Below are 25901 nucleotides of genomic sequence, written 5' to 3' on the forward strand. Positions count from 1 at the left end.
GTGCTTATCTCTAAATATAAGTGTTTTTACTTCAAAATAGATATCACAGACTTCACAACATTGCACAGAAATAAGAATCACTCTTGTACCTTGCATAGTGTATCTCACATCAGCTTCTCGAAAGTACAGTGACTAGATTTCAGACTAAAATACTTCCCTCAATAGGAAGCATATCCGGTCAGGTTAGGAGGTACTAGATCAACCTTCTAGCTTTTGTAGTCAACCTTGGCAGCACGTGGACAAAATACACATAGTACCGTTTGTTGAGCATCTCCCACAAGTACTCATCGTCTCGGTTCACAATGATAAGGAGTGACGTAACCTTTGAATAAATGTAAAAGTGGCACTCATGCAAGTTAAGCAGGAAGAGACCCAGCTGCACTTGAGAATAATAACTATGCCCCTTTTTCAAACGAATATTTTCACCATCACTGCTGAGGTAACGCACTTTCTTCTGCTTCACCAAATCCACAATAGCATGTTTCTCACCCAATACTGGGCTTTTAACTTCAAGCAGCACCTCTGGCACACCATTTTGATGGATGATTCCATCTGGACTATATCCGAGCCAGGGTACTGAAGGATTGACAACAAAGCCCATAGTTTTGACAACATTCCCTGTTTCATCACTGTATGCTTTCAAGGCAGCTGGCTCACTTTTCTTCCCATATTCAGTTGCCGCATTACCTTTAAATGGCACACTAAAGTAGTGCCTCTCCACTTTTGGTTCCCACAGCATCACATCATTAGGCTGAAATGTGTACATTGCATGGCAGATGGACCCAGTTATCCGGAGCCTCCTGGATGTATGCCAAAGCGAATTATTTTGTGATTCGGTCTGCAAGCAAAGCTTGGCTGCCTCATACGTATTGAGCACAATATGAGCATTGTAAAAGTCCAAACATTCATACTCTAGCTGCTCCAATGAAAATTTTCTAACGACAACTGACGTCATGTCGAGGAAGATGCACGTGTGAAATTTTAAGGAATTCACTGCTGCTACTACACTCTCTGCAGTAGCTATGGCAGAAAACATGGGAATGTAGTGATCTAGAGATGGACTAAGCGGCAGGGGTTGGGATTGCAATGTCACTCGTCCTTGTGCGTGGAGAGCCAAAGCTGACGGAGGTTCAGCCTCGATGAAATCCTTTCTGATCACGTCAAGGGTGTCATCATCAACAGTAAATGGGTTTGTACGTTGTTTAACATGGCAGAGGTGCTTGACACAGCATGGCTGATATGGTTTCCTGTGGCGGGACATTTTCCCCCATTGTTGCTGTAATTCAGTAGATGACATCTGCTCGATGCTCTCTAATCCGTACCTGTGGACAGAGTAGGAAGTTTCAGCATAAGCTGCGTAGAAAAGAGCGAAGATTTTCTAAGGATTGTCTTCTACGGGGTGCTGAGATTTTGCAGTGAGAGTGACACTAAAACGGTGCTGGTTATTGGCATTTGTACAGAAAAATTTATTGGTGTGAGAATTTTTGGTGTGAGGTGGAGTGTTGCAAAATTTAATGTGTGTGCAAGGAAGGCGTGGGGGAGTGTTGTAGTAAATTCCCTGCAAAAGGGGAGGCGCGATACTGTCGAATGTAATTTTCACATTAATTGACACGAGAAAATAGACATTTACTGCTATCAATTACGTACCTGTGCATGTACAGCAAAGTTGCGAAGACATGCTTACAGTGGCCCCAGTTTCCAGCCTTGCATTTGCAGTGCGCCTATGAAAACAGTGACTCGTATCTTAATTGCAAAACGAGCGATAGGACATTTACCTTTATGGTGCAAGAATCCTCGAGCCTAACTATCACTTCCGTGGGATCGCCGTTTGGATTGCTCGTTGTAAGGACGAAGCTGACGTACTTTTCGTATGTCGCTGATTTCTCAACGAGGCCGCATGCGAGGACATGCTTTGCTTCCAGCAGTCGTTCACCCTCAATTACACACCTTTTCCCCTCGTTTTTCGAACGTTTTTCGGTGTCACCTTGCGTCGTTGGACTGTCATCATCAGCATACAGCAGTATAGCTGCGAGGGAGAGCTTTCTACGTTGACTGTCCGCTCCATCCATCCCTCCGGCGCATACGACACTACAGCAGCAACCCCCGAGATGGCAGCCATATTTAATTCCGCGCAGCGACCCCTATGATCCGTGAAAGTTGCGAATTCCACTGGTTCCACTTCAAGTGGGACCATCGTGAAGGTGGTTCCACTTTCAACTGGTCCCAGTCACTAAGTGGAACCTATCCAATAAACCACTTTGAAGTGGTCCCACTCCAGTTTTTTGCCTGGGTATGAAGATAAGAAGAAATGCGTGCTCATGTTGAAACACAGTGGCGGACCGAACGGCTGCGGAACCGGGCTGAGGTAACCGTGATCGCATTGGTTAGATACGCTTTTCGCCAAATCGACTCGTGAGTCGTGACTATAGCCGATCCAGGTACCACACGGCCAACCCTGCTTTCGCTTGCGGAGAAGTTGTTGCTTTTCGCATGGGTCGCTGAGCTGCACTTGTATTTTGCTGTTGAAATCATGGATGAAAGAAACAATGCAGACAACGACCAGTAACCAATCCAAACGACTTTTGTTCTGTTCCACAATGAGACTCTGCGCGCCGAGGGGACAGCAGTTTGTCTTTCCGCGTTTTCTTCTTTCCACACATGTAATACCTCTTACTTTGACGCATCATCGGAAGAGTTGGATTGAGCGACACAAAATAAGCAAATCTGTTGCATCAGCAATGCTTGTTTGTGTGTGACAGAGCACTTGGACTAGTACTGTCTACATATCTGGTGAACGCGTCTTTTCTTTTTGTTTTTTCTCTGAAGCATAGTTCTGTGCAGCTCACGTCAGGAAGGGAAGCAAAACCTTTTCTACGCAAATCAGAACAAGTTTGTTTTAAACCAGGGAAGGATAACGGACGTATTTTCGTTACCGTTTCCACTTTCGTTACTGCTATATTTTAGTTTCCGTTATTCGTTGCTGATACCAGCTTTTAATTTCGTTTCGGTTACGTTTCCGTTACTGTTTCCGGTAATGGAACGGCTGTTACAGAGCTGGCGGGAGGACAGCCAGTCCAGCTCTGTCAGCACCCTGTTTTGCCAAAGTGCTGCTTCGATGTCACGCGTACACACTACACAAGTAATTTTACATCGTTGGCATGACACATCTTGCTAGGTTTTTAAAGAAGTATAGGAACATGTCTTCAATCAGTCTTCTGTCTTCAGTCACTCAGAGTTCAGCAACCCAAGATGGACGTAACTTTCATCCAATGTCAGATTCATAGGCGGACGCTCTCAGTAGTAAACAATACTGCCATAACCACGGTGAAATGAAGAAAGTAAAAAAAAAATCATATGCTGTCATCCCTGTGGTGGAGTAGAGTGCGTGGAGTCTATGTTCTGTAAGTCTCATGTCTTGATGTCATGTAAGTAGGTAATGTCACGAGTAGACACGCGGGTGATGCACCCCCGCTATACAATATTGCGCTTTGTTTCCATACTGTAGTATTTGTGTAGTATGTCGTGTGTGGTATTTAGAGCATTACAGGGAATAGAGTCACCAAAATACAGAGGTAAAATGAAAAGTCACTGAAATGTCGTCGCACAACAGTAATAGCCATTACCGGAATTCAATACCGGGCGATAGTTTTCGTTTCCGTTTCTGTTTCCGGCATGCGTTTCCGTTATCTCCATCTACAATTTCGGTAATATACCGTTTATGTTTCCGTTACCATTACCGATATCCTTCCCTCTTGTAAACTTGAAAGCGCAACGGAGAGCGCAAAAACGTATATCAAACCAGTTTTGTAACTGTGGATTTGAGTGAGCGCGCCAAATCACTTGGGAAAGAATGCAGAAGGAAAACGACGTTTCGTTAAGCTTTCCCAAAAACATGCGCGGCACTGATACACGGGTGTCGCAACATTACACTGTAAATTTTAAACTACATTCGTACCCGCGTTACACACTTAGAAGATCTTATATGTAAGAGAGCATCAGCACAGATGTCGTGTGCTTGCATGCCTCTGACATTCCTGCTGCGCAGGGCACTCGCTGCTTGCTATTTCGACCTCGCAACCGGTAAACGTGAAATTCACCTTCACGAAGTGTGGTTGATCAAACACATCGGAACAAATAATACACGACAACTATAGCCTTCACTTTGGACAACTCCGGTTGTGCCTGCCAGAAGCATATGAGCAGCGTTTAATACTCGTTCGCCTCAACGCATCGAAAATCAACATTGCAGTTCTTTTTTTTTAAATTCCGTGTTAGCGCCCCGAAGTAACTGTGGCTATGAGCGGCGTACAGACGTGGACAGATGGAAAGAGGACAGCACGAAGGAGAGGGGACAGAGAGGTTAATATGCGTCCTGGGCTCACTTCAGGGGGAACTGCGCCACCATTCGTCTGGAAAGTCTTCGGAAAACCCAGGGAAAACCTCAGACAGCACAGCCGGTGATAGGATTCGAACCCGTGTCACCTCCCAGTCTCGGCGTGGAAAGTGATCATCCTATCCACTATGCCACGCAGCTGGTAACATTGCAGTTCAGAAATCTCAAAATGGAAACTAAGCGACAACTTGGATACGTCCACCATGTTGGAGTCCAGATGCGCCACCTACAGGTCACTTTGAAGGAAAAAAACAAAAAAAAACAAAAAAAACAAAACAAAGAGGAATATTAGTCTCGGAGTCTAGTCTCGGAACGCACACCGTTCCATTCTCTGACATCGATAAAGCAAGAGTGCAAATCCTCTCGCTTCAAATGCCAGTTGTCATATTAAGCAAACGAATGATATAATTAAGAGAGCTGCACTGCGTCTCACGAGCCTTGCTCGCAACAACACCGTCCTCTATACGTGGCCCCGAAGAATCGTGTGAGAGTTGACGAACGAAAAACGACTGGGGGCTTTGGTGGATGGTGGAACCGACACATATGTCATATATATGTCATACTCAGAGTGGCGTGCCTATCTCATTGAGTGGAAATAACTTTTTTTGCCTGTTCGCTCACCCGTTGGTCGCATTGCGAAAACGCCAACGTGACGTTGTTAGGGATTTCTTGTGGGCGTGGTATTCAGCGCTCTTACCATCCGGCGTCTGCAACTATACGGTGTGTTAATTAAAAACTACTTTATTTTGAATGCAACTTTCACGGTTTTGTATCTGTAGTACTCGCAAATATAAACTTCAGCTTGTTCCGGAGACGTCCGACCTGAACGAGATCGTGAATCCTTTTGTGTCAAACGACGACATTTTGTTCCGTATTCGATACCTCTCTGTGTTGAGACAGGACGACGTACAGGGTGTTTGCTGTAACGTGTCCCTGAATTATATTTAAAAAATATATCTAGACGTTGTACAAGGATGCCGCTTGCTGCACTGATCTTTGCGTCACGTTTGCCACCAGGAAAGACATATTTTGTCAATTCTCAACTGCTATAGATTGAATTTTTAAAATTGATCCGGCTAATTTGCCAAGTCAACCCTACGTTTCTCCAACGGAAATGGAAAGCGCATGTTCGATTAACCCCGAAACATCACTGAAGGCATCCAGCACCACAGCGGAAACGGAAGAAAAAAAAAAAAGAAGCAAAAACCGCCCTCTTGGGACTTGCAAGTTGCCGGGCAGGTGTATTTCAGCGGCATGCTGGCCGTCGTTCTCGATTTTCTGTAGCCATTTTTCTTGCAATCTGTGCAATAGCGTGTCGCAAGTTTATTCTGTCAATATGAGTTCATATCCTATTTCTTTATTCATTCATCTAGCTATATGCAAAATATGGGCTCTCTGGCTTTCCAGTGTTTCACAGAAAAATTAATGCATCCGATGATAAGCACGCAACAACTGCAAGACGCGACAACTTAATGTAATTTAAATTTAATGTAATTTAGAAACTGATAAGTCAACTATTAGATGGCTTTATGCTTCCACATCAAATATTCCTTTTTTTTTTTCATATTGCCTAGGATTTTCCAGCAAATTCCCTTGTTTCCTAGGATATTTCCAGCAAAGCATAAACGCACACAAATGCGAGCGACCAGCGAAAGCGTTTGCAAAGGACGGTGGAGCAAAATTGTACCGGGTTCTGTGCGGTTTTGCACATCATGTGGGCGGTGGGCTCAAGGGGCTTGTATAGGGGCCCACGGGCTTTACTTTGTCTGCATGTATTGCAAGAACTAATTGGTATACAGTCAACCCTCGGTTTATGAACCTTTGATTTATGAATTCCCTCGTTTTATGAACACGAGCACGGGGAACCAAACTTTTTCCATTCATTTTTCCCTCGTTTTATGAACCTCGATATTCGAATAATGAACGGAATTTCTGGGAACCAACTAGGAGTTGCCCAGCGTTTTTGCCCTCAATTTATGAACGGGTCGTTCCGAGGTCAACAGAAACCTTCAAATGGATAATTCTGTGGTCTTATGAACGACACCTGAACTGATAAAACATTTTACAGGTATTTCATCCTCGGTTCTTAACCCCTCGAAATCCGAACAACAAACGGGTTTTCCGGGGTCGCACAAGGTGCGACCAAGTGTTCCTGACCTCAGTTGATGAATAAGGTGGTCGCTGTCACTCGGAGATTAGTAAACGGAGGTTAAAAACCCCGGAGGAAATCCGAGACCAGCCCAGTGCGAATGTGGTGACATCTCTTATTTCCAAGATTGACACAGCGGAAGGCATGGTCCAAAGCACAATTAAACAATTTAGTATTGCATAATAAACAGAGTGTGAATGCGCTAACGTCTGTTCTTTGTGAGACTGATACAGCAGAAGGCATGGTCAAAAGCAAAATTACACAATATATGGCATTATAAACAGAATCCCAACTCGGAAATACTGTTGCATTTGCTCGATAGTACTCAGTACTCGATAGTACTCAGAGTGCAAGATGAGACACGCCGTGGTTATGAACTACAGTCAACCCTCGATTTATGAATCCCTCGATTTATGAACGATTTTTCGGGGAACCGAGGGTGTTCATAAATCGAGGGTTGACTGTAGTTCATAACCACGGCGTGTCTCATCTTGCACTCCGCGATGTCTCGTCTTGCCCCGAGGGAAGGGGGGGGGTATCGTTTGTTGGACGAGCGGTCTGCCTGCCTATGCTGGCGGCATATGTTGCTCGACGGAGAGGGAAAAGGGAGGAAGGGGAAAGGGAGAACAGCTACATTAGTTTTTGCTAGGCATCACGTGTTCCTATAGTCGCTCTTGTGGATGGACGACCTTGAAAAAGTCCAGAAGAGCTCTTTGGATGAGCTTCCGAAGATGCAGACTGCCGCGGGGATAGACAATCTCCTCGAGTTCAGGCTTACCGGTGGGCTGCACAGCTTGCTGCAGCCTGCGTCTTGTATCCGATGTGGCTGGGCAGTTCATAATTACGTGCTCATCCGTTACTGTTTCCCCACAGTGTGGGCATCTAGTGCTCGGGGTACGGCCGACCTTGAAGACGTGGATCCGTGTGTAGCCACTGCGAGAATGGATCCGGAGAAGGAGGGGAGCCTCGGCCCTGGAGAGGCCACCAGTAGCACAGAGTGGTGGTGCAGATCCGTCTCTCGTGCGCTTGTCAGGGTGCACCATCCACACACACACCCTAATTGATTTCAAGCAGCCAAAATTGCTTGGGGGAGCTTTGACTCTCGGCCTGGTTCTCGCAACTGCTTTTGCCATAGAGTCAGCGTGGTCATCTCCTGGTTTGCCCTCGTGGGAAGGCATCCAATGTAGCGATACCGCAGTGCCCCGCAATTCAAGCCGTACTACGTGCAGACCTCTCCTGCGAAGCACCATCTTTCGTAGTGGTGTTTGATGCGTGAAATAGCACCCCGTGAGTCCGTGATGATGACAATGTTGAATACGTTGCGGTCTTCTGCAGTCTTCAGCGCTTCTGTTATTGCTAGTAATTCCGCGTCTGTCGATGTTAGCTCCCCGAGTCAGAGCCGTAGCGAGGCAAGTTTGCGCCCAGGGGAGAGTAAATCTGAAGCGCCCTCACCTCTCACCCACTGCCGTCAGAACTCAGAAGCCCTGTAACAAAGAAACGGAAACGCTTATTCGCACTGCCGAGATCGTAAGTTCAAATTTTCTTCGTCGCCGCTTAATCCTGTCCAACCCACCTGTCAGGGCCTGCCGTTCGACGCCCTCTCTCGCGAGGGCGCCCGGGGCGGCTGCCCCTCTCGCGCCCTCGTCACTACGGCTCTGCCCCGAGAAGACTTTCTGCCCAGTTGAGCTTGAGCGAGGGGATGCAGTATGCCTCAACACTTATTCCTGCGTGTGTGTCTACGCTGGCATCTGTGTAAACGTGCTTTGCTTGACCATGGTTGTTTTGGAGGCACTCCGCAGCGAGGTGTTGGACGAACGTTGGATGACCGAAAGCTGACTTTTCTTCTTGACACCGGCTAAGCAGGGGGTGTGGGCATCACCTCTGTGAAAGTGCGGATAGTGACCGCAAAGCGGGAGTGTGTGCGACCCTGTACCATGGCGATGAGGGATGGCGTGAGCTGCCTGAGGAGTTGTTGAGTGACCAGGGCGGAGAATGGGGCAGGGCTGGGGCCTCCGCGTACACAGCCTCGTTTCGTGCAAAGACTGGGATGCCGAGGACATTCCTTAATCCATTTCTGTGCAGCTGCTGCGATCCTTGTAGAGCGGATGCGCTGGGACAAGCGGGGGCAAATGAGACCAACCTTTCCCAGGCCCGAGCAGCATAAAGCATGTTTAGTCTTGTGGAAGTCACAGCCCACGGGCGCTAACATAGTTATCAACCGCAGTAATGCCATCTTGGATGGCTTTTCTGAGCTGACCTGTTCTTTCCCCGATGCCCACAACCATAAGTCGTCTGCGTAAAGCGAAATGTTCAGCTCCGGCATTGACCGCGGTAAGGATTTGGGAAGACCAAGGAGGACAATGTTAAAAGGAATGGGTCTCAGTACGCATCCGGGCATCCCTGAGGTAACCCAAGATTCTGGCGTCTCGGCAAGCTGAGCGTCGGGCAAGCCGAGTGTTGGGGCAAGATGAGACAATCTGCATTTTTGGATTTCTTGTTGTGCGCTTATTTTAGACCGGATATGTCAGTTCTGCATTTACAGGTCTCTAGACAGCTGAGAATGTGCTTATGGCTAGTTTTCTTGAAAAGCACGAAAAATAAAAAAAAAATCATATTCAATTGCAAATAAGTGTCTCATCTTGCCCCACCTTCCTCTATGTGTACATACTTTCTGTACCCTTTCTATAGGCACTTCTGTGTAGATTTCTCACTTGCCACCCAAGATGACAGAAAATACTCAGAATTTCTAAATGAATATTATATGCCTGCCGTGGTAGTCACAGAAAGCAGGCCGATTTTGTGCACTCTGTGTTGCCGGCACATATTTTCCTGTAGTCGGTGAAGTCTGTAGACGGTGTGTAAATCAAGGTGATAGGTAACAGTCAGAAATTATACAGAATTTGTATGAGCCCCGTAAAAAAGGCTGCAGATATTCTTTGCCTTCAAGGGCCCTAGAGTAAAATGCAGAAAGTCACAGGACACAGATAACAATTTAGCAATCTTTATTTTTTACTGCCATGGTTTCAATTTACTTTCTGTAGCGTCGAACTTGAAAACAGCGTCGAGCTGTGAACACTTGAAAAGCAAGCAAGGGGGTTCTGTATAAAGTATATGAAGGATTTGCTTCAGTGAGCGAATGAAAAAGAAAAACATGGAGAAATTGGCCCCACCAGCGTGGGAACCGGCTACTCCATAACTCGTAGCATGGAGTAAGTGGTCGAGTAGTGAGTGGTCGAGGCTTTGCTGCAAGACAAGTTACAAGCTGCTGCTACAAAAACAGATGCAAATAAATTGTCTCAAACAGCTCTTCTGAGAGAGTGACTCCGTTGAACATGCACATACACCACATACCACACGACATGACCGAAGTTTTCCCCTGGAGACGACAGTGGCAATAGATCTGCCATATTTAATTTCTCTACGAGCTCGACCCACAAATTAAACGAAAAATGGTTATTAACAAGGTTGTCCACAAAGTTCCCTGAAACAATACTTCTTGCGGAAGTCCTACCCTAGGTCCTACACTGCGGCACGTGCAGTATGTCGCCACACAAATGTGGGAGGACTCACCTTACGTGTAAATCTAAATATCTACTTCCAACTTGACTTTTTTTTTCTTTTTCGGAAGCGCCTGGTGACTCCTCCAACTGCGCTCTCTGGGAGAGCGGAAGTGAGAGTGAAACAGTTGGACGAGCAAATGGGATGGCGCGTACTAATTTTAGAAAGTTACGTTCTTTTCGTCTTTAAAAAGATGTCATAGTTCCTACACATGTATATTCGACGATATATAACTCCCTAGATTTTGAGCAAAATTTTTATTTTATTACTATTATTATTATTTTTTGGTCGATGCAACTTCAAATTCTATAGATATTAAGAAAATTTCCTAGGGCTCGCAACGCTGTACTGTACTGACAGCCGTGTTTTCCATCTCGAAAATCGAGTAATGTCTGAAACACAGCTTTTTGTTCGGCGCACATGTTCTTCGTGCATGATTTTGTTCGCGATTTCAATCACACTGGCAAAACATTTGCTGTCCTCTGATGTTTTTTGTCTGTTTCTGCAGTGTGCGACGATGTTCGGCGAACGTGCTCTGGAAACATTGTTCGCCAGCAGTGTTGCTTTCGTGTTTTGCTCGTGCTTTGCTGCTGCTTCGTGTTTTGTTCGTCTAGTGTGAAGCGCCAGACTAGGAGGTGACACTGCCCATAGCAGCAAGCGCCGGCGCGCGACCAGAGAACGTCAATTTGGGAGGAAGAAAAAAAGGCAGCTGCTGACTTTACGAGACAGATGGCGGGGCGGCGCTGTCTTCCGTTTTGCACTTTTGCATGGAAAGGTATGGGAAAAGCCGTGCTTTTCGCGTGCGATCTATAAATGTAATAATCAACAAGCTACCTAATCCAGCTAACCCCCTCCCCCCAGCCGACATACAAGCGAAGAAGAGGAACATACTCCTCAACTAAAAGAAATGGAGCAGCAGACCTCAAACTCGGGCGTCACCAAGCTCCAAAACGCAGCTACTTCTACTCTACTACTACGTGCTTTTCGCGAGTCGTACGGCAGCCTCTACGGATGAAGACAAACTGATGAACGTGAACGATGTTTGTCTTGGCAATAAAAGGCCACGCGTATCCACTACATAGCGCTTCTTGTTCAGTGAAATCAACGGGGAACAATTCCATTCTCTCGCCTCTCGGTTCCGTTGAGCAGATGATGGGAGCGCGTTGATCGCGAAAGCGTTTCAGCTTCTTCTTTTCTAGCGTTTAATTCACGTGTTTTAATCACGGGGAAACTTTCGCCGTGATGTGTCGCTGGCGTTCATTTTTTCTGGCACTGTCTGCCTCGCATGTTTCTGTCTTGTACCCCGTGCTTGTGTCCTCTTCTATGAAGTTGTAAGTTTGTTTGAAAAGTAGAAAAACTAAACTACGGGCACTGCTGGTACATGCTGTGTGACCGGCTGTGACTGCATTCGAAGGTGCCTATTTCAGGATATGTTCAGATGTTTCGTTCCCAATTGTAACAGCGGGTACAAGTCGTGCAAAGCGAAGGTGTTTAGTTTTAGGGCCATGAATGGCAAGCCGGGCTTCTTACCAACAAAGAGTAGAACAAATATAAACAATGCAGAGGTGTCAAGTGCCGCAAAACGCGTCATAACGGAGTGTCCAATCTAATTGTAAATAGGTAAAAGGTGAAATACAAAAACGCCGTCGGGTCCACGAGGGAGGTAGTCAGAACAAGATTGAAACTGTTAGGTGCATCTAGGTTTAATGACGAACTTTCGGCAAGCTTTGACAAGCGACAGTATCACGTGACCGTATGTTTCACCAAATTTCCGTCCTCGTGCAACAGACAGATGGCACTGTGGGCTGGGGCGCGGAGCACGCGCTCCTCGTACATTCTCTTGTCGCGGGAGAGAGTGAAGTTTCATCTCCTATAGTCTTCTTATACCCTTGTCACCTACCTAGCTTCCCTAGGATACCCTAGTCTTCTTATACCTGTGTCACCGTGTGTGTGACACTGTGTGTGTAACTGCGGTTGCCATAACCGCGGTTCGCCGCGGTCACACGGCAAACCGAACGGAGGTTACGCCGCTAACTGCGGTTATGGGAAACCAAGCTTGGTATCCTCGGTTTCTCGAGCTAACCGAGGAAAATGGCGGCGCCCGACACATGCGCGGTATGGTGGCTACTTCCGAATCTGCTAGAACCAAGGCTGGAACAATCACCAAAAAAACGTGTCGTGTGGTCCGTGTCAGCGACAGAAGTTCTTATAAGAATATGGGAGGACAATCTTGCAGCCCTTCGGTCAAATACATGCAATGCCCGCCTATATGCGGACATGGCGACATGGTTGAATGGCGTGATAGACAGGACCGAGGGACCGTACACAACAGAGCAAATCCGGCTGAAGATGGACAATTTGAACAAAAAGTACCGGTAGAGCAGTTTGATGAGTGTCACTGCGACTGCTTATGCTGGCCAACCGTGCTCGCGTGGCGCGAGGGCTGTTTGGTGCGCATTAAGAACGACGATGCCAACGATAGTCTTCTATCGCGAAGTGTCTGCGATATCTTTCTGAATGTGACGGATGGTTTCATGCAGAATGATTATGGAGAACTAACGGTCATGCTCTGTACCATCACCAAGCAAAGCGATTCCTCCAGCAAGTCTGAGAGCTGAACCGTGTGGTATCAAAGAAGGAATTGACGTGGCGACTGAAATATTAGGTCGAGGTCTGGACTGTAAGGGGGATGTGGCATCAACTCCCAGCCAAGTTCCTGTAAGGTGCGTGTCGTGAGATGCGCGGTATGCGGGCGTGCATTGTCCTGTAGGAGGAGGACTCCTTTGGTGATGAGGTCTGGCTTTCCGAAACTGGAGGTGTTCATGAATGATAGTGTTCAACGTTCTCACAGAAAGGTCCGTCTTTCGAGCCAGTTCGAGACATGTTATCCGTCGATCCTTGAGGATCAGGCGCTCCACAAGTTGGATGTTCTCAGGAACTCTGACACTGGGCTCTGAGCCACCTCGGCCGGGATCGTCCTGCACTGATGTACGGCCGTCTCGGAACCGTCTGCAACACTCAAACGCTTTGCTGTGGCTAAGTGTATCGTGGCCATACTGACCCTGAAGTCTTCTGTGAATTTCAGATGACACTACGCCTTCATTCACGAGAAACATCATGAAAATTCGCTGTTCGATGTGCGCGCTCGCCTCGTTGTCGGCCATCTCGTCTAGCACGTGTCTTCTGTTTTGCACAAACTTTGGAAAACTACGTGGTGAACGCGGAGGCCTGTCGCGTGTGAAAATGATGAAAAAGAAGTAGCGCGAGTGATTTGTACACTCAGGAGACAGAAAGCCCCGGTTTGACTTGAACGCCCCTCGTAATAAGTTAGTATGTGTATTGTCGTTGGGTGCAACTTGCTACCACTGAATTCTGCATCTCGGTGACAATGGCATTGATATCAGTGAGATGGAAGTGGTGCTCACCATTGATACAAGGCCACATCAGTATGTAACGGGACAACTATTATTATATGCTTCCACAAACCATTTGCAGGATACTTTCGAAACGTGGTATACAGCTTTCTAACTGTATAGCAACATAATTGCTGAAATTGCAACACTGGTCAGAGGGGCACATCTTACTGCAGTGTTGTGCAGATTGTGTATATAAATGAATGCTATTTCCCTACGACTTCTGTGAAACATTTTGCATTGCTCGGGCCTCATTGCTGTGTATATGTCTGCAGGAACAAGTAGCCGAGGTGCCTGATGGTGATGGAGCAGTAGTGTTGGCTTCTACTGTCTATATGACGGGAAGTCCAAGCACATCGTCCACTGAGGGCTGGCCGGTTCCTGAAAGCAACAGTGGCACTGTTAACGGTTACGTTCCCTGCTCTGGTGCCATTTATACTCGCGAAAGTAACGTCCACAGTTCTGCAAGCTCTCCAGTTCCAAGTGACAGCGATGAGCACTGTGATGATATGCCACCCAGCATGCAGACAACAAGGAATACAGAGGGCAGCGGTACGCCAAACAGAACCCGTAAGCGCCCTAGTACGTCACTGCTGCATCAGATCCTTGCAATGCACAACGAGGAGGTAGAGCAAGGTGTGAAAGCAGCAAAAAGTAGTCGAAGGCTTCAAAAGAAACTTGTGCGATTGCAAGAGGAACCAAATGACATTCAGAGTAGCATGCTTCGTGTGATGGAGCGTTACCTTGAAGCAAGAGAGAATAAACAGTGAATATGATTACTTGAATTTGCTCGCTTCCCTCTTGAATGCTCTCTGGGCTCTGAGGGTATGTTTATAAATAAATGAAAGGGGAGGATAAGGTGTCAGATATACTAATGGACATATAATAATAATAAGAAGAAGAATCAAATGTATTTATACACGATCAACGGACAATATCGGTGAGCTGGTCTGGCAGACAGCAAGACAAGACATGATGTAGTTTGACTGTACAAAGTAAAATTAAGTTAGTTAAACCAGCATATCAATTAATAGAGAAAAGAAATAGATATGCATATCTACAGTTGACCCCCGTCTACCCAGACTTCACCACTCCCAGCGAAAATGTCCGGATAGCGGATAATCCGGATAAGTGAAACACGATATTTGGACGTGTCTACAAGGCTCGTATTTATTTTGTAATGCATATTAAACTGTTCATATTGATTTGTCAAGATTACTAAAACACCAAACTATCCTAAGCCCTCAGTTAAGCTCAGGAACACTGCTAATGTGTTAATTGTGTTGTTGTATTGTTAATTGTTCTTAGACACTTGAGGCTTTGTGTTTGTCTTTTCTCTGTGTTCCGCCCTCAGAACATCAATTTCCATAGTTTCCTTCCTTCCTCTACAGCTTCAAACAACTGGTCTGGTCATCACCCCGCATGAGTACAATGGGAAAGAGGGAAATCGTTGAATCATAGTACGGAGTAGTTCATTCCCCAAGGTTGCCGTGCCCTGTAGCGAAAATGTCGCACACTGACTCGGACCCAACACTAGATAATAAGTGAGGCGGGTTGTTAAATACTTTCCTATAGTGGTTCCTGGTACTCGTGTCCGGATTCGGAAGCTGAACCGCGGATAAATGAAGCTAAAATTGCCGGACTGAAATCTGTCCCCATGATTTTGTCTATATGGCGCGGGATCCAGATAAGTGAAGCCCGTACAAACGGGGGTCGACTGTATATAAAAATAAATCTACAAGAAATGTTAGTTTGTAGAGAGGTACTGGGCGAGAGTATTTCGAACTGCTACACCCGATGGTTCCTCTAGACTGCTGGAACACTGTGGTTGACGCCGCCCTTGCTCTTCACGCAGCAACATCTTAATCCAGCTTGCATCACAGTGGTCAGAGAGCTCTTCGCATATATTGTGAAGTACACAGCACGCACGAACTATGAGATTACATTTTCGATGTTGCACTATAACCCTTTGTTCAACATGCGGAAACGTGCTTTGAGACGGCCAAATGCGTTTTCCACAAGGCGCATTGCGCTTGAGAGGCGGTAATTGAATATCTATGAAGGAGAGCCAGCGGGGCCTGCATGCGGGAAACGCTTCATGAGGTGGCGTTGCAGTGGAAATGCTTGGTCAGCAAGGAGGAGGGGCCCACCAATACCCCCTGAAAGGTTTTTTTCTTCTCTTTTAAATAGGTCACTGGCCAGAACAGCAGGTAGTCGTGATCGCTGAAAGACTGCAGCATCGTGGCTCCTACCCGGTGTCCCCACATTTGTATATATGAATTTGTACGTATGATCCACTACAGCCAGCAAAATCGTGCTGTGGCACCCTTTGTAATTGAAATAGTCCACAGCCTGGTCCTTCGGTGGACGCACTTCGATATGACAACCATCGAGGGCACCCACGGCTTGAGGAAAGCCAGCCACTGCAAAGAACTGTCGTAAATGCTCCTCCAACTCGTGTGCTTTCGGGAATTTACATGCCGTGGCTCCAACCGTTCTACACAAATTTTACAAAACTCTCGTGAGATGCTGTTCACTGAAGATCGACCCACGCCAAAAACGTTGGCCACTGTTCTCTCCTCGGCAGATGTCGCAAGACGGTACAATGCGATTGCCACGCGCTTGTGCAGGGGAATAGCTCTCCGCATATTTGTGTCCTGTCGTCGCATTGACTCACAAATACTCACTATGTACCTCAATGTGCTACGATTTGTTGGGGAACAAACGACAACGACATCATTTTGGTACGTGCGCATCTATACATGCGCACCCGCCCACGTTTTCTCATTCTCAGTAAACGTGTTTCACCCGCACTGTTCGGCCGTCTGTCATTGCAGATCCAATAGGTTATGGGCCCAGAGTCACGGAATTGACATCTGCGCTGCACAGGAGGGAAGCTACTACAGGGTCAACCGCTGGAACTAGCTTCGTCTGTACACAGTGCTCGAATTGGTTTCGGGACAGCAAGGAGATGGGAGAAGCAAGCAAGTTTTCGGTCGCGAAGCTGACGGACGGTAATTACCAGGCGTGGAAATTCAGGATGAAGATGCTGCTAATAAGGGAGGAAACTTGGACCTTCGTAGAAGATGAAGCCCCGGAGAGACCAACAGTTGCCTGGATTGCCGGCGACCGGAAGGCGCAGAGCACCATCTGCAATGACGACAGTCAAATAATACACGTCTGCAAATGCTCGTCGTCCAAGATGATGTGGGAGGAACTTCGCAAGGTACATGAGAGGGCTAACCTGAGCAATAAGTTGTACCTTCAGAGGAGGTTATACCAATCGAAGATGGACAGGGACGAGGACATGCAGGGCTACATACGGCGTGTTCTGGAATTGGTGGAGCGCTTGCGTGGCATTGGAGAAGAGACTACCGACTTCCAGGTTGCTGCTCTTCTGCTTAGTGGGCTTCCTGACAGTTATGAAGCTCTGGTGACCGTCCTTGATGCTCCTTCGGACGGAGATCTCACGCTAGATTACGTCAAAGGGAAGCTGGTCGATGAGTATAACAGGAAGCAAGGGTCTGCTGCCGCTACGTGCGACTCAGAATCAGCGCTTCGATCAAAGGCCCAAAACAGCGCGAAGAGTTTAGCCACGGCAGCAGCAACGGAATGCTTCTGGAGCAAAAAGGTTGGCGACTTCAAACGAGATTGTCCGGACTGGAAAGCACAACGGAAAGGCTCTCGCAGAACACGTACTAAGCAGCCGGCACGGACAACCGTATCAAGCAGGTCATCGTCTCCCAATATGGCCTTTGCTACCGGTTGCTCTTCTGGAGACTGGTACATTGACTCTGGCGCAGCAAGCCATATGTTCAATGACCGGTAAATGTTTACGAAGAGCTACGTGGAGAAGACGGAAACCATTACCGTCGCAAATGGGCAACATGTCTCTTCGGAGGGCGTTGGGAATGGCATTCTGTATTGCAAAGTTGGCGAATCAGAATTCCAGAAAGTCCGAGTGGAAAATGTTCTCTACGTTCCGGGGCTCGAGAGCAACCTTCTTTCAGTCAAGAGGCTCGCACAGCAGGGTAATGTAGCAACATTCCAAGGGGACCGATGCGTCGTGATCAAGGATTAGGACGTGGTCACGACTGGTGAGATCCGCAAAGACCTCTACACGCTTTTGACGGCAGGTACGGGTGCTGCGCACATAACGCAAGTTACCAGTCACCATGACTGCATTCACGTGTGGCACCATCGCCACACGTGAATGCAGGTATGAATGGAATGAATGAATGGTACAACTTATTGCTAAGGTTAGCCCTCTCATGTATACCTTGCGAAGTTCCTCCCACATCATCTTGGGCGACGAGCATTTTCAGACGTGTATTATTTGACTGTCGTCAATGCTTAAGCAAATGATGCTCTGCGCCTTCCGGTCGCCGGCAATCCAGGTAACTGTTGGTCTCTCCGGGGCTTCATCTTCTACGAAAGTCCAAGTTTCCTCCCTTATTAGCAGCATCTTCATCCTGCTGCTTACGTGTACTCCTTACGTGTACTCCTAACCATCACTGAGATAGAAAAGCTAAAGGTCCGACACTTCGACGTTAAAACTGCTTTCTTGAATGGTGATATCGAAGAGAATATATATATATATGAAGCAGCCTGAGGGATTTGTTCAGGAAGGGGAAGAGCATCTCGTTTGCAAGTTGAAAAAGTCATTATACGGGCTTAAACAGGCCGCGAGGGCCTGGAACGTGAAGGCAAACGAGGTACTACTCGAAGAAGGCTTCAGGCGTGCTGATGCCGACCCCTGCCTCTATTCCCGAACTGTAGATAGTGGGGTGATGTATATTCTCTTGTACGTGGACTACATGCTGATATGCCACCCAAATGACTCAACAATTACTGCAGTTTGGAAGGACCTTAACAAGCATTTTGAGCTCAAAGACCTTGGAATCCAGATTGAGAGAAGTGAGGATAATCGCTTTCTTCTTCACCAGACGAATAGGATCAGCAGCCTACTGGAGAAGTACAAGCTCGGAGATGCTAAAGGCAGTGCCATCCTTATGGACGCGGACTATCCGAAACTCACTGGGGATGACTACGTACTGCAGAGCAACGAGATCTATCGGCAAACAGTTGGAGAGCTCTTGTACCAGAGCACGACAACGCGCCAGGACATAGCGTGTGCAATGGGGTACCTGTGCCGACGTGTCAGCAAGCCCCGCCAGCGCGACTGGACCGCCGTTAAGAAGGCATTTCGGTACCTCAAGTACACGTTGAATTACAAGCTGCAACTGTCTGGGGAGCGAGGTGCAAGGTTGGTATGCTACGCAGACGCAGACTGGGCAGTTGACATCAGGGACCGTAGATCAACAAGCGGCTACTTCATTAGTCTAGGAGGAAGCCCTGTTTCGTGGTCCAGCAGGAAGCAGACGTCCGTGGCGCTTTCATCGACAGAGGCTGAATACGTCTCAGTGGCGCATGCCTCACAGGAAGTGCTGTGGCTGCGACGGTTGCTCACCGACTTCGGCTGCAGCATGGACGAACCGACGTGTTTGCCCGAAGGCAACCACGGTTGCATCAAGCTCTCGGTTAACGAGGACATTAGCGCGAGGACGAAGAACATCGACGTTCGTTATCATCATCTGCGCGACCTAGTTCACCACAGTCATCGACCTCCCGTACTGCCAAACTAGCGAGATGGTCGCAGACATTTTTACGAAGCCACTGTCGCGAGCAAGACTGCAGACCCTCAGGGGCCGTTGAGGCCTCGTTAATGGCTAGTCGTCGAGGGGGGGGGGGGAAACAAACGACAACAACATTTTTGGTACGTGCGCATCTATGCATGCGCACCCGCCCACGTTTTCTCATTCTTAGTAAACCTGTTGCACCCGCACTGTTCGGCCGTCTGTCATTGCAGATCCAATACGATTAAACCTGAAATCCTCCTTAAACTTGTAGTCTGGGAGGAGCGGCATCGTTGTTTAATACCATGACACTGCCCGCCGGAAATGCCCACAAGTTTCTCTTCACTCATTCACTTAATCCTTGTTAAGCTTTTTAATTGCCACTATGTCATTTTCTTTTCATGATATACAGCCTAGTCAAAATATACGTGGCGCTTGCGTCACAATCACGTACTCACCGCTAACACAAACAAACCGTGGTTCACGATAACCGCTGTTTGGTCGTGTAACAGTGGTTAAGCGTAACCGCGGTTAGCGCTGCCCGTGAGTAGCTCTGAAAACCACACACATTACAGCTCATGCTTTCACGACATTGACAGCAAAGAGACAGAACGTTTTACAAATAAGATAAGAACAAATCACAACATTTGTAAGAACATCAGAACATTTCAGGGCAAGTAGAACTGAGTAAAAAATACACTTACCGCCATTCTCGAAAGCTGCCGAGCTTTCTTGACGCCCGTCGGTTTGTGTATCTGCGATCCCCACCAAATACTATCACGTTCGGCCACCACGATGTCTAACAGAGCACAAGATCTTATCACAAGCTGTCTCCCATTTCTTACGGTTAACGTATTGATAAACACTACACGAGGGTAAAACCTCCCTGCTGTCCTACATATCGTTCACCAACGCACAAAAATGATGAAAAGAAAAGGTGCACCACGTCTCATACGCGTCATGCCGCACTTTCAAACAGGAAATTATGAATGAGAGAGATGATGATGATGCTGCCAATGGCGATGCCGATCGGCAGCCGTTATTATGTTTGTGTTTGTTTGTTACACCTTCAGCGCTCTAGAGTTTTATGATGTGTTCATTATACTATTTTAATCACGATCAGCCATAACACCAGTGCATCGTAATTTCCTACACAATCTGAAATAATGTGTCCCTTATTCGTTTTTCGCGTGTTTGGAAGGAAGTAGAGTCCATGCTTCACGTCACCCCCACGTATAAACCTCTTCCCGAAAAACGTCATCATGACGTCGATAGACAGACTGAAACCGAAATAAATTGCAAGGGGAGGGCTGGGTCCCACGAAGGGGCACTTGTTCGCTGCCTCCTATTGAAAGAAAAGTAGGACCGAGGGTCACGTCCCTATCGGGGACCATCGTAATCCCCTCAAGACCGCGGCTTTGGGGCGCGACCTTGTTCGCCCCCTAGCTTCGAGCATAGTTCAACTTTACCAAACTGGTGGCGCTGTCGAAAACTTTGACGTCATTTGTTTACAAACAGGGAGAGGTCTATTACGTTACCCGGTTCACCTTCGCGCCCTCCTTTGGACGTCAACGTGACTGTTGTACAAGCTGTGTGCATGTTCGCACATGATCAAAGTGTAAAGTTGCCGTTCTTTACGCACATTGCCACACTCTGAGTGAAGGCAGCATTACCGTGACCATGAATGCCTACAGCTAGTATACAGAAAGTCAGTAGACATTCTATAGCGTGCATGCTGTTAATTCCCAATGAAAAGTATAAATGATGCCTACCAGGGCATACAGAATGTGAACGCACATAGTGTAGAGAAAAGACAAGTTCACAAGAGTGGACAAGGATACGGAAGTATACTGATGCCTACAGAAAGGTATACTCTTCTATTTTTCTTATTTCGTTTTTTTTCTATTTCTCTTTTTCTGTCTTTAATATATTTTAATCTCTCTCTCTCTCTCTTTTTCGTCTTTCAATTGATGTAGATATACGGCATGTTCTTTCAGTTGTTGATTGTGCATGTCTGCTATTGTGTTGTTTGCTAATATTGGAAATCAAATACAATAGTATTCATTGCAGAAGCTGTACAGTGATGATATACTTCATGGGCGGAGTGGGAATTAATACCAGGGCCGTAAAATTTATAGCCGCAAAATGCACAGCCAAAAAAGTCAACACACAGTGTACAGAAAGTGTGCCCCCTTTTTACTGATGAAAAAGTACAGTAGGTCTATATTACTCGTAGTTACACAGAAAATCTGTGCACTAGGTATGCAGAAAGGAATGGGAGGCATGCATACAGGAAGTCTATAAGCGTTATCAGAAAGTCTGTGCATTTGGTATACAGAAAGGAAGAGTCTACAGAGAGTTCATAGGGTATACAGGAATTACACGGGATGTCTACAGAAAGGCTCAACATATTTTTGTAAGGTCTCCGGAGCGTAGGGCACTGTAGTCCGTCGTGAGATGTGGCGGTTGGCGAAATGGTGGTGGTGGTGGTGGTGGTGGTGAAAGGTGGTGGAAGGTGAAAAAACTGCTCGCCTTGGCTGTTGGTGAAATACTTTGTTGCTGCCGTATATAGATATGAGAACTTTGTCGTTGTCGCTAATGACTTTTCGAGATGTTCTGTAAGTACGGACGATGCCCTGTTCAAAGAAAGTGAGCAAATGTTCGGTAGATTTGCTTCGCACAGCACGGGATACGACGAAACGCGTGTCGACAGCAGTAATGAAGTATTTGTTGTGGCCCTCGTTGTTGATAGCACCGACGTGATCAATGGCGATGCAATCGAAAGGCGTTGTTGGGGGTTCGTGTGGCTGCAAAACCCATAGTTGTACACCTGGCACGTGGTTGTACTCTTGACATAGGCATGCACATCTTGAGACATCGTTTTGCAAGAGTACCTTTTGCGAATTTTATACAATGTCCGGCTAGCATCGCTGTGACCATCTTTGTCGTGATAGCATGTGAGAACATCGCGCTTGAGAGCTCGTGGTATCGTGGTACCTTTTTATGGTAGTCCTATGGACAATCTGTCTACTAGTACAGTGATTCCCAACCGGGGCGGAATTTCATGGCTCCAGAGGAGCAATTAGTCCCGGTTTATTAGTTAGGAGCTATTAGGAGCAAATTAGTCCCACTGATCCGCATTCAAGCGCGTATAACAGCTAGCAGCTTGTTCCCGAGGAGTGCAATCGACGACATGATCCACGCACACCTCAGTACATCCAGTGCACGTGGAACCAGAGGTCGCAGGCATGCCTCGCGCCCAGACGGTACTGTTGCAGCCTCTTCAGAGCCTTGCAGGTAGCCACGCTAGAATGACTGCAATGACTACCATGACCCCCAGGGCGCTGCGCCCGCGCGCCTGAGGTAGTGAGAGGGTTTGACGCCAGCACGGCCACCTGTTAGTTGTAGGACGCGCGTGTTGTGAAGCTTATGTCCTCCACGGTTATGTCCTCCATGATCTTGTTGATGCCACTCTACCATCCAGAACACCCTCATGGCTGACTGATTTTCTCCATGAACGCGAACTGTTCGTCCGCACAAGTCAGGGTGATACAGATCTTGTCATGTTGACCCATGGTGTGCCCTAAGAGAGCGTTCTGAGCCCTATCTTATTTAACATTGTTACGGCTGGTCTTCGGGGTGGCGTCGGCAAGAAAGTGGCTATCTCCATATAAGCTGATGACATTTGTCTCTGGACCAGCGGCAAATCCCGTCCTGCCGTCGCGCGACGCATCCAACTCGCTCTCGACGCTATCCAGAAGTACTTGTCAATGGCAGGCTCTGGCGCCTAGAAGACAGTGATACCTCATTTTACGAGACGGAATGTGCGGCCCTTCCAGCTTTCGGTTACTGGAATACCATTGATGTACGTGTCTCACCACAGGTTCCGCGGTTTTACTGTTGATGCTGGGCTCGTGGGCGGAAGCATACTGTAAGCTTGGAGATCAAGATCCACCGTTAGATTGCGGTGATCCGTAGCTTGGCAGGCATGAGATGGGGCAGTGACATGTGCTATCTGTTGGCCGTCCACAAAAAGCGTTGGTGCGAGGGTCGCTCGCGTATAGCTTGCCGGTGCTTAATGGCCTCCCAACAACTTCAGATCATAAGTTGCAGTGCCTCCTGGCGCGAAGCCTCCGTGTGTGCATCGAAGTCCGGCGAGCAGCAGACGCCGGAGCAGTTATTGCTGAAGCGAAGGAGACCCCGCTGAACGTTTTTCGCTGCAATGAGACCTGGCGACTTTTCCTCCAAATTTTATCACATCATCGGGGGCACCCGCTCTTATCGAAGATTTTGAGACGCAAACCCTGCAAGGTCCGCCCGGTGATTGCTCCGCTGAAGCCTAGCGTTCCGCATTTCCTGGTGAAGACAGTGGCTCCCAGTACCCTTTCATGGTCTGTGCCAAGCCCAGTCATCTGCCTAACTGTTCTTGGCCTGCATGGAAGGAAAAGGAATACAGCCCCACGTGTCACCAAGCAGCTTACCCTCGGCATGATGAATCCTAGGTACACGACGTCAACGCCGGTTTTCACTGACTGGTCATCTACTCGGGATGGCTCATCCTCAGCGTTTGTCATTCCATCTCAGTCTCCTGTGGTTACCATCTTTCGCACAGAACATCATTTACGTGTGCCGAGCTCTACGCCATTCTCTTTGCTCTGCAATAAATATGAGCCAGCCAGACCCAAGACCCGCGCTATAGTGTGTGGCCAACTTGAGGATACGCGGCTCCCTCAGTCCTGTTGTCTTTGACATCCTGCAAGTATATAAGAAGGTGGCTGTGCAGGGCACACTGTCGCACTACAGTGGATACCCGGACGTGTCGGCAAGAGTGGTAATGAAGAAGCAGACAGAGCCGCTTTGAGCGCCCATCAGCACGCAGCTCTTTCCCCGATAATGATGTCTCCGCGCGACCGTAGACACCATCCTTTCGACACTCCACGGCCCCAAGATGCAGGCTCTGTGGCAACACGACGTAGCCGCTTCCATTCTCTCTGCTGTAGACCCCACCGTTTGTCTTGAAATTCATTTGCGACTAACGCGTCCGTTTAGTTCACGCTTCCACCGCATGAGGCTGAACGTTGCATTTACAGCTGCCTTTAGACACCGTCTCGGCTCCACCTCGTCTTCTCTCTTTCCCACTTGTGGAGTGCACGGCGACCTCTGCCACGTCATCCTGGCTTGTGAGAATTATCACCAAGAACATGCACCCAGAGAAGTTGCTATGCAACGTATTGACAAACGGCCGCTTAGCCTCGCGAAGATTCTTGGACCGTTGTCGAACGCTGCCCAGTGCCCAGCCACATGCAAGGCCTTCGTCGGAGTTCTTTCGCTCCACCGGTCTGGCGAAGGATCTCTGAAAGTACTTCCCCATCATCATCCCCTCATCCGTTCCCAATGTGCAATAGGGCGGTGCACCGCCACAGCGGCGGTGAATCGCACACCTCATCATCATCTAATGTATGTGTGTGTGTAGTTCATGATCCCTGTTTGTGAAAGATTGAGAAGTGCAAATCCTGCTCTTCAGAAGAAGAGTCTACAGTTTATCCATGCAGAGCTGATAGTGAAGGCCGTTAAAGAGCCGGTTGCTGAACTCCGCGAAGAATTCTCTTGCTCTTGGAGCGACATGCTAGCTAAGGCTGATCAGGTAAATGCTGGAAGTCCAAGCTAGCGTTCCGAACAGGCAGCGGCAAGCACCACGTCGTTATGACAAAGGATCGCGCGAGCACACGAGTTTAAATCCCCGGAAGATTTCTATCGGCAGCGGTTCCCAATGGTTATCGACACTGTGCATTCATCCCTGTGCACTCAGTTTCCTCCCGGAACGTGGGATCAGGTGACGGGAGTCGAAAAGTTCTTGACGGAAGGCGTAGACAGCACATAATGGTGCGAGTTATATAGAGGAAACCTTGATGCAGGCCGCCTTCAACTTCACTGAGACATGCTAATGGACATTGCAAAGTAACGTGTTGCGACACTTGCTTCATTTCAAGACGTGAAAGAGCTTCTCTCGCGAAACGAAGGCGGACCACTAACGACGCAACCTCCGGAAGTTGTTGAACTTCTTCGAATTGTACTCACAATACCTGCGACCTCCTGCATGTCAGAAAGGTCTTTCTCCTGTCTCCGATGGGTCAAAACTTACACTCTACAAATAGAGCAGGCCAGACTAAACCATATGGCCTTAGTACATTGTCACAGTGAGCCTAAATGCTGTAGCAAACGAGTTTATCAAACCAACGTCTATTAGAAAAATCACGTTTCAACTTGTAGATTTAGAACGAAGTCTTTTAGCTACCTTCAGAAAATAGTATGCTCTAAGGGTGTGCTGGTTTCTGCATCTGCTTTCTTTATCATGTGTGTATCAACAAGACGTGTACCAACCATGCGGAAATAAATGTTTCACTTTCGTTTTTGTCTAATTCTTCACTCACTATGATGCACCCGCCTTTAATGCGTTACATCTCTACTACCAAACCCTTCCCACCAAGCCGTACTCGAGGTTTGCCCGTCCCAACCTTACCCCCTTCCCGCCTGCCGGTAAAATGCGGTCGCTACGACTCTGTTCTGGGATCATCGTTAGCGGTCAATTTTTAGCGAAACTCTTTTTTGATGTGCTCTTAGGTTTTTATTAGGAGTGTGCGAATATTCGAATTTTCGAATTCGAATCGAATATCAAACGCTCGAACTATTCGATTCGCGAATGGAATATCCAATATTTGATTTTTCGAATATTCGACTATTCCACGAATATG

General features: G+C 47.5%; 1 protein-coding gene across 1 annotated transcript in view; it reads right to left on the minus strand.

Moving 5' to 3' along the window:
- LOC135388787 (neuropeptide receptor 15-like) overlaps nucleotides 1–25901 on the minus strand; it is a 289581-nt gene that overhangs the window by 19192 nt on the left and 244488 nt on the right. The gene's annotated exons all lie outside the window — the stretch shown is intronic.

Source organism: Ornithodoros turicata, chromosome 3 (assembly GCF_037126465.1).
Source record: "Ornithodoros turicata isolate Travis chromosome 3, ASM3712646v1, whole genome shotgun sequence".
Lineage (NCBI taxonomy): Eukaryota > Metazoa > Arthropoda > Arachnida > Ixodida > Argasidae > Ornithodoros > Ornithodoros turicata.